The sequence below is a fragment of the Dermacentor silvarum genome, chromosome 1, assembly GCF_013339745.2.
Source record: "Dermacentor silvarum isolate Dsil-2018 chromosome 1, BIME_Dsil_1.4, whole genome shotgun sequence".
Taxonomy (NCBI): Eukaryota; Metazoa; Arthropoda; class Arachnida; order Ixodida; family Ixodidae; genus Dermacentor; species Dermacentor silvarum.
Window position 1 is genome coordinate 144,012,730 of NC_051154.1, and position 7,148 is coordinate 144,019,877.

At 47.1% G+C, this 7,148-nt stretch overlaps 1 long non-coding RNA gene across 1 annotated transcript in view; it reads right to left on the reverse strand.

Annotated features, from left to right (window-relative positions):
• Positions 1-7,148, reverse strand: part of LOC125940209 (uncharacterized) — a 174,443-nt gene that overhangs the window by 126,294 nt on the left and 41,001 nt on the right. The window lies entirely within an intron of this gene.

Consider the following 7,148-nt stretch of genomic DNA (forward strand, 5'->3'; position numbering starts at 1 on the left):
AGGTTGCCGCGGCAGCCTCTCAGCTTGAGAAATCCTTTCGCTGGGGCGAGATCGCCACAAGCATTTTGCCACGTACTTCTCACTGGCTTGCACGAGAAAACCCCATGTCCGTCAGCTTTGCTTGCTTTGCGTGAAGCTTGCCGACATCCTTCTCTGAGACATCCAGGTGCTCCATGTAGTACAGCGAAAAGTCCCTCAGTCCATCACTGTGCTCGTCGCTATCCAATGCAAGCATGTTCGCTACGATCGTCTCATCGGTTAGAAGCACTTCGTTTCCAAATCAATATCAGTATGCTTTCTTTTCACCAGCAACGTCGTGCATTGCCGATGATCAGCGGGCAGATCAGCCATCTTCTGTTTTGGCAGTGAGTCGAGCGAGGCTGAGAAAACACGTGGGGCAGGAACGACTTCGACGCAACCAACAAAGACAAGCACGAGCGACTTAATCCATTGGCAGAACTGCGCAGAATGAAGGGCCAGTGAGCATTCTGGAAGGAGTGCCCAAGCACTATCAGCGCTATCAGTGTGCAGTTGGCGCGGTCCATTGTTCGGAGGGGTGGAAGGGGGAGAGGCGCGCGAGGCTGGCGATGCCACAATGGCAGGAAAACAGCACACAGCAGCATGCAACGGATCAAATTTCTTTTTCTTTTCAAGGATTTCGCATTCCATTACCTTTTGGCACGGACACCCAGTCAGGCGCGGATCCAGGGGGGATGTCCGGATGTCCTGACCCCCCCCCCCCCCCTCAGATTTCTGCATCGCCCCCTCGCTGACAGGGGGATGTCCCTGTCGCAAAAAAAAAAAAAAAGAATATGGCTACCGGTATTCTTCAAAAGTATTTTTCGCGAGTACCAGTGGTATCAGCCATGTAGAAGTAAAGCTAGCTCGCTCACAAGCTTAGTTGTATTCCGTAGGAGTGTGGTGTCGCGAAGTTGCCGTAGTTATTTTTTCTCATGAACACCTTGGACCTCCTGGCGCCTGCCGTGCCTCGGTGGCGTCAAATGAACGAGGGGACGTCCCTTTTGCCAAGCACGCCGATGTGCGCGCGAGCGCCTTCGCACCTGATTAACTTAGTTCCCCTTCGGGGTGTCAACGGTTGCCTCCTTGGCTGTCATCGGTTCCGCGACCAACCTGCTTAATGAAAGAGATCTCTTGCTGAAGTGTTCATATATAAATAATAACAACTAACAGCTAAACTAAGAACTACGCATAGGCAACTTTTTTTTTTTTAACTGTAGCACTCATTGTGATCACAGTTACACGTTGACAATATCGAGTACGAGCACAGTACCGTTCGTACACTACAAGTTTTTCATTGTAACTTCGCAGTTTTATTGTCGTACATTAAGCATAGGAGGCTCAAACCCGCCGGATCCGTTTACCCGAGTGGGCGTTTTCGCGAAGCGGGGCGAAGCCTCGAGCCGCGGCTGCGAAGTGGAGGAGCGTGATGTCAGCGGCCAACGCCAGCGCGCGGGCCTAGGATGGCGTCGCATGGTTAGAGAAACGGGAGCAGAGGCGCGCCTTGTGTAAAAGAATGACGTCGCGTGGGAAACAAAACATGAAGATGCTGGCTTGCGCTCTCAGCTACTACGCCACATCGTTATTCTTGTAGGTGGCGTCGTGAGTCTTCATACGCGGTGATTCGCATATCATAAACAACCAGCATAGTGGTTGCCGCGTTGGAGCTCCAATGCAAACGAAGGTGTCTCAGCCGAACACAAAGAATCTCCTTAAGGAAATCAAGGTGCCCCAGCAGAACTCCAAAGACGGACCCGCGCTTACGCATTTATAACGAACCTGCAACACATCATCCCAAATTTTATTTTAAGAAACAATACAGGCTAGATATACCAGGTGTTCAAAATTCAGCTTTATGGCTTTCTTAAAATTATGCTCTGGGAGGCACATGCAGACCACCTGCGCAAATAAGTTATGTGGCCTGGCGGACACAAAGTGAGATGATAATTATCGCTGTCAGCAGCCCAATTAACCAAAATTGAATAATTAACTTTTTATTGACTGCAGTAAGTGCGTATGTTTGTATTCAAAAGTTAGAGGCAGTCGTGTGTCTACACAGTTTCACTTGGAAGAATTCTTCTAGCGTGTCTGTGCTCCGAGATATACAACTCCAAATTTTAATTGTCGTTCGCATGATTACGCATGCAAGAGAGTGATGATCGGCGCAAAGAGAGAGAGAGAAAAAGGTAAAGGAAAGACAGGGAGGTTAACCAGAGGTTATCTCCGGTTGGCTACCCTGTACCGGGGGAGGGGTAAAGGGATGCGAAAGGAGAGAGAGAGAGAAAAATAAGTGAAAATAAAGAATAAACAAAAAGGAAGGAAACAAGAAAATCACACACGCACACAAAACAGAACTGTTTCTGTGGGCACTGTCATGAAGTCCGCGAAGGCGTTCTCGTGTTGCATAGTCTGAACGTTCCGTCCTAAGTAACACAATGCAGAGTCACAATTTGTCGCGCAAAGCTCCTCCCTGATATGACGCGGCTGTTGCGTGCGGCGTTTAGTCTGACAACGGGGCGGAGGCATTGGCAAAGATAATAACTGTCCACCTTCCCCTCACGGCTGGCGAAATTTAAAAAAAAAATCTAAGAATCCATAACCGCTGTCGCAACACGCGACCGCGCAGCCTGTAAAGATGGCGGCAGCTGCCAGGCCGAGATATTGGCGCGAGCGGAGAAGCCGGAGGGCAGTGAGCGAGCGTAAATGTGACTAGACGACCGGGCATGGTCCTTGCATGGGCTACGCAAATAAAGTGACTGCTGATTCCCAAGTATTGTAAGTTTTATTGAAATCAAGACCAACAACTGCACCATCAACAGCAGAAACCTTTTTAGCTATGCTAACGAATATTTCATACTGCCGCTTTAAGTTTGGTGTTGTCATGCACAAATCTCATGACAACACTTCACCCATCAAGATGTCAATGCCCTAAAAATGTTCAAAATGCCTCCCTTCCACAGCAACACAAAGCATAAACCGCTCTCTCGTCGACTCGATTATTCTGCGCAGTACGACAATTGAAATTTGGAGTCGGATATCTCGGAGCACGGACACGCTAGAATACTTCTTCCGACTGATACTGTTTAGAAACACGACTGTATCTAAGTTTTCAATACAAATATACCCACTTACTGCAGTCAACCAAAAATAATTGTTCAATTTTAGTTAATTGGGCTGCTCACAGCGATAATTATCATCTCACTTAGTGCCCCCTTAGCCATATAACTTATTTGCACAGGTGGTCTTCGCGTGCCTAATTTTAAGAAAACCATAAAGCTTAGTTTTGAACACCCTGTATTATCAGGCGCAGCCGCCAAGCGCATGGCTGTATTGGGTAAGGTCCTTTTCCTATAAGCTCGGAGAAACCGATACCTGGCTTCGCTACAGGTCTTCTTCCTCTTTCTGGGGTTTTACGTGCCAAAACCAATTCTGATTATGAGGCACGCCGTCGGAAGGCTCCGGATTAATTTTGACCACCTGGGGTTCTTTAACCTGCACTACAACGCAAGTACCCTTCTAGACACCGTAACGCAAGAACACGGGCGTTTTTGCATTTCGCCTCCATCGAAATGCGGCCGCCGCGGCCGGGATTTGATCCCGCGATCGGGTGCTCAACGCCTGAGCTTCTGAGCCACCACGGAGGGCTACAGGTGTTGCTCTAGCCGTATAAAACGCGGGTTTATCGTGAGCAAAAACGGTAAATTTCGGTAAATAAGAAAGGCTACTATCATCATCATTGACAGAAGCTGACCCCCCCCTCAGAAAAAACCTGGATCCGCCCCTGCACCCAGTAATGAGACTTCACTATAACTGGTAATGTGGCATGGGGGCATTGTAGTAAGCAGGTTATTTCACCATAGAAAACATACAAAAGTTGACGGTGCAGCAGCCTCTCATTATTATAACCGATATATTGTTAAAACCGGTGTCTTTATAAGTGACTTGTTCCTATAAGACTTGTAGAACTGCAGTGTCTCAACATCAGATTACATCTTTAAACCACACATTTTTTCTTATTAAAAATAAAATTTAGGTACTTGTGTGTGTACTTTTTACTGCGAGGACTGAAATAACGATTCTGGTGTCTTCATTCATTGAATTAAGTTATTCATGCAGTTTTGTTGGACTTCTCAAAAAGCTATAGTGGCACAAAGTAAACTGATGTCATTGCACCATGCAGTGTGTCCCAATAGCCAGGATCATAAATATCAGTGCAGTCCAGGGGCGTAGCCGAGGGGGGGGGGCCCTCCGAAATTTTTTCGTGCTGGCATGCACCGCCGACCAAAACAACCACCAGCGCCGGGAATCATTCTAGATTTTGCGAACATTGCGAACTCGGGCTGGATTTCGTGGCAACGCCCTTGCACCTGGAGTCACATAACGCAGGGAGCCCCATCCGAGCACAAACTTTCAAGGGCTTTTCGATAGCGAGCGGGCGTGTTGCGGCATCTCGCAGCGGCTGCGGAATCTACGGAGCGCGTGGATTGTACTTTCGCGCTGTACGTAGTTTTTTTACCATGAATTACCAACTAGCCCAAGCAACCACGCTCGTTCAATTATGATATAGTGTCTTGGGACGCTGCAATATTTTGTACTCTTGTAGAAATCGCCAACAAGAATTCACATTTGTAAAGCTGCAACATTATAATTTCAACACTTCGGCTAAAGTATAGATAGAAACATCAAAATGCTAACTTGCAGTCTTTAAACATCCAGGAACTTACTTGCTTACTTTTAGCTATCTTGGTGCAGTACATTTTTTGCAAGTCACATCCAAAATTTTATCACAAAAAGAATTGCAACTACTTTTTTTATTGACTTAAAAAAACTAACTAATTGCATACAGTCGGACCTCAATATAACGAAGTTGTACTTGTAGCGAAAAACTTCGTTAAATTGCAAATTTAGTTCATTTGAGGTTTTAAAGTTTCAGCAGTAAAATATTCCCAGAGTATTCCTGGTGGATAGTATCTTGTTAGTAAGCACTTATAAACAAATCGTCTCAGGAAGGTCGGGCCATAATAGTGGGGTTATGAGTGCCAGCGCATGCGGTGTAGATCGTGCCGAGAGCAATGCATCGACGTGGCTCGCGGCGTCCGACATTTGCGTGTATAGTGTCGCGCAGCGCCGTAAACAACGCTTAGTGCCTGCAGCCGGCGCCTACAAACTAAAAACGAGAGTGTAAGTAGATATGGATATTCGTCCTGAGCATGAAAACAAAGAACTACACGAAGTAAGGTTCATAGTTTTATCAGTGTCGCGCGCGCTCAGGCATACATTAACAGATATCACTCAATGACCACAAACTCTCTGTCGCAACGCATGCGAATGCTTCTCACCGTGTCTCGGAAACTTATCATTGCGTGACCACCAACACTAGACACGCGGGAATCCAATGCGTACCAAGGCACGAACCGTTTCGGTAGCCACTAGCCACCCTACTTTCGGCTCGGCGTTTGCACTTGCAGCAGAGAGATTACCTCCAAGATACGGCGCATGTCTCGCGCATGGTCGTGCGCGAGGAGAAGGCAGATAGGCGCGCGTTTCTGCCCCCTCCTCTAGCGCGTGCTTGATCACGCGTGTTCACTCCCTCCCAATCCCACTTGCGCGGAAGGAATCGTCAGCTCTCGTGTTTTTCCGAGCGCTGCTAGCTGCCGCACGCCCCGCCTCGGCAACTTGTTTACCAACGCGACAAATGGCGCAGCGGCGTTTCCCACCTACTGCGTCCCGGCGCGCTTTGATGGCGTTTTTGCCGCTCAAACTTTTCATGCGGAAGGACACTTGAAATAACGTAGGCCTCGGCCGACATTTTTATAGTTCTTGGCTAGATTTACTAGCCATAAAGGTGCCAAGTAGTACATGCTTGAAATGGCTGAAAACTTGGTTAAATCGAAACCGTGTCACGAAATTACTTTCGTTAAATCGCGAAAAAAATACACGGTTTTCCATGGAACAAAGATTGGGAAATGAAAATAGTTTGTTACATTGTGAATTCCGTTAAATCGAGGTACTTTATATTAATGTTTGACTATTTGTAATCAGCACACAAGATTAGATGTGTCTTGAAAGTTTCATGTGTCTAGAGCAAATACCAAAAAATGTTTGTTCTGGATGCCATGTCCCCTCATATTTAATGCTGTTTGTTTTTTGTACTTTTCTAAAAACGCAAATTTTGGGCTTTACCCAATATTCAAACCTCGATATCTCTACACCAAGAACAGATAGAACAAAAAGTTTTTTGCAGAACTGCGCCTAATGTATACTCAATGAAGTATAGCTACCACATTACATTATGGGGTTTTACTTGCCAAAACCACCATCTGATTATGAGGCACGCAAAAGTGGGGGCTCTGGATTGATTTGGACCACCTGGGGTTCTTTAATGTGCACGTAAATCTTAAGTACACGGGTGTTTTCTGCATTTCGCCCCAATCGAAATGCGGCCACCGTGGCCGGAATTTGATCCCATGACCTCATGCTTAGCAGCTGTTATGAGCCTGGGTTTGGTAAACCTTCAACAGGGTCTGCTTGGAGCTCGAACCAGGTTGACCATCGGAGAGGGTCCGGCAGGGAAGACAAGGTGACGTAAGAACAAATAACACAGTTTTAATACATGGTTACGGGTGAGCGGTGTGCTCCAAAGAAAACATACAAGAAACGTTCAGTGTGCATGCTCCTGCACACTATAGGGCAAAGCAAAAGTGTTCGCCACGTGGCTGCTTGCTGGCTTTCTTATACCCTCCACCATCCGGGCACTCTCCCCCTCTCCTGCCCCCACTGCAGGACAGAAAACCAGACGAAGTAGTGAGGGTGGGTGACAGCAGCGGGGTGAACATCCCCAGTGGGGGTGAGCTGGTCGCAAGGCGGCACGGCAGGATTAACACATTCCTCGGACCCACGCGATGGACATGTCTGTTCATGTTGACGAGCGAGATCGTTAGGCACGCCATTTCCCATGCGTTTGCACATGTTTTGGGCATGGCCGCTCAAAGTGAATCATAACACAGGCCAACACCATAACCACTAAGCAACCACAGCGGGTAAAGCTAATTTTTTGTGTTTTAATATTGAAAATTATTTTGCTAAGTTTTCTGCCACATGGCTGCCACATTTTGTGGTCTCATATTCAA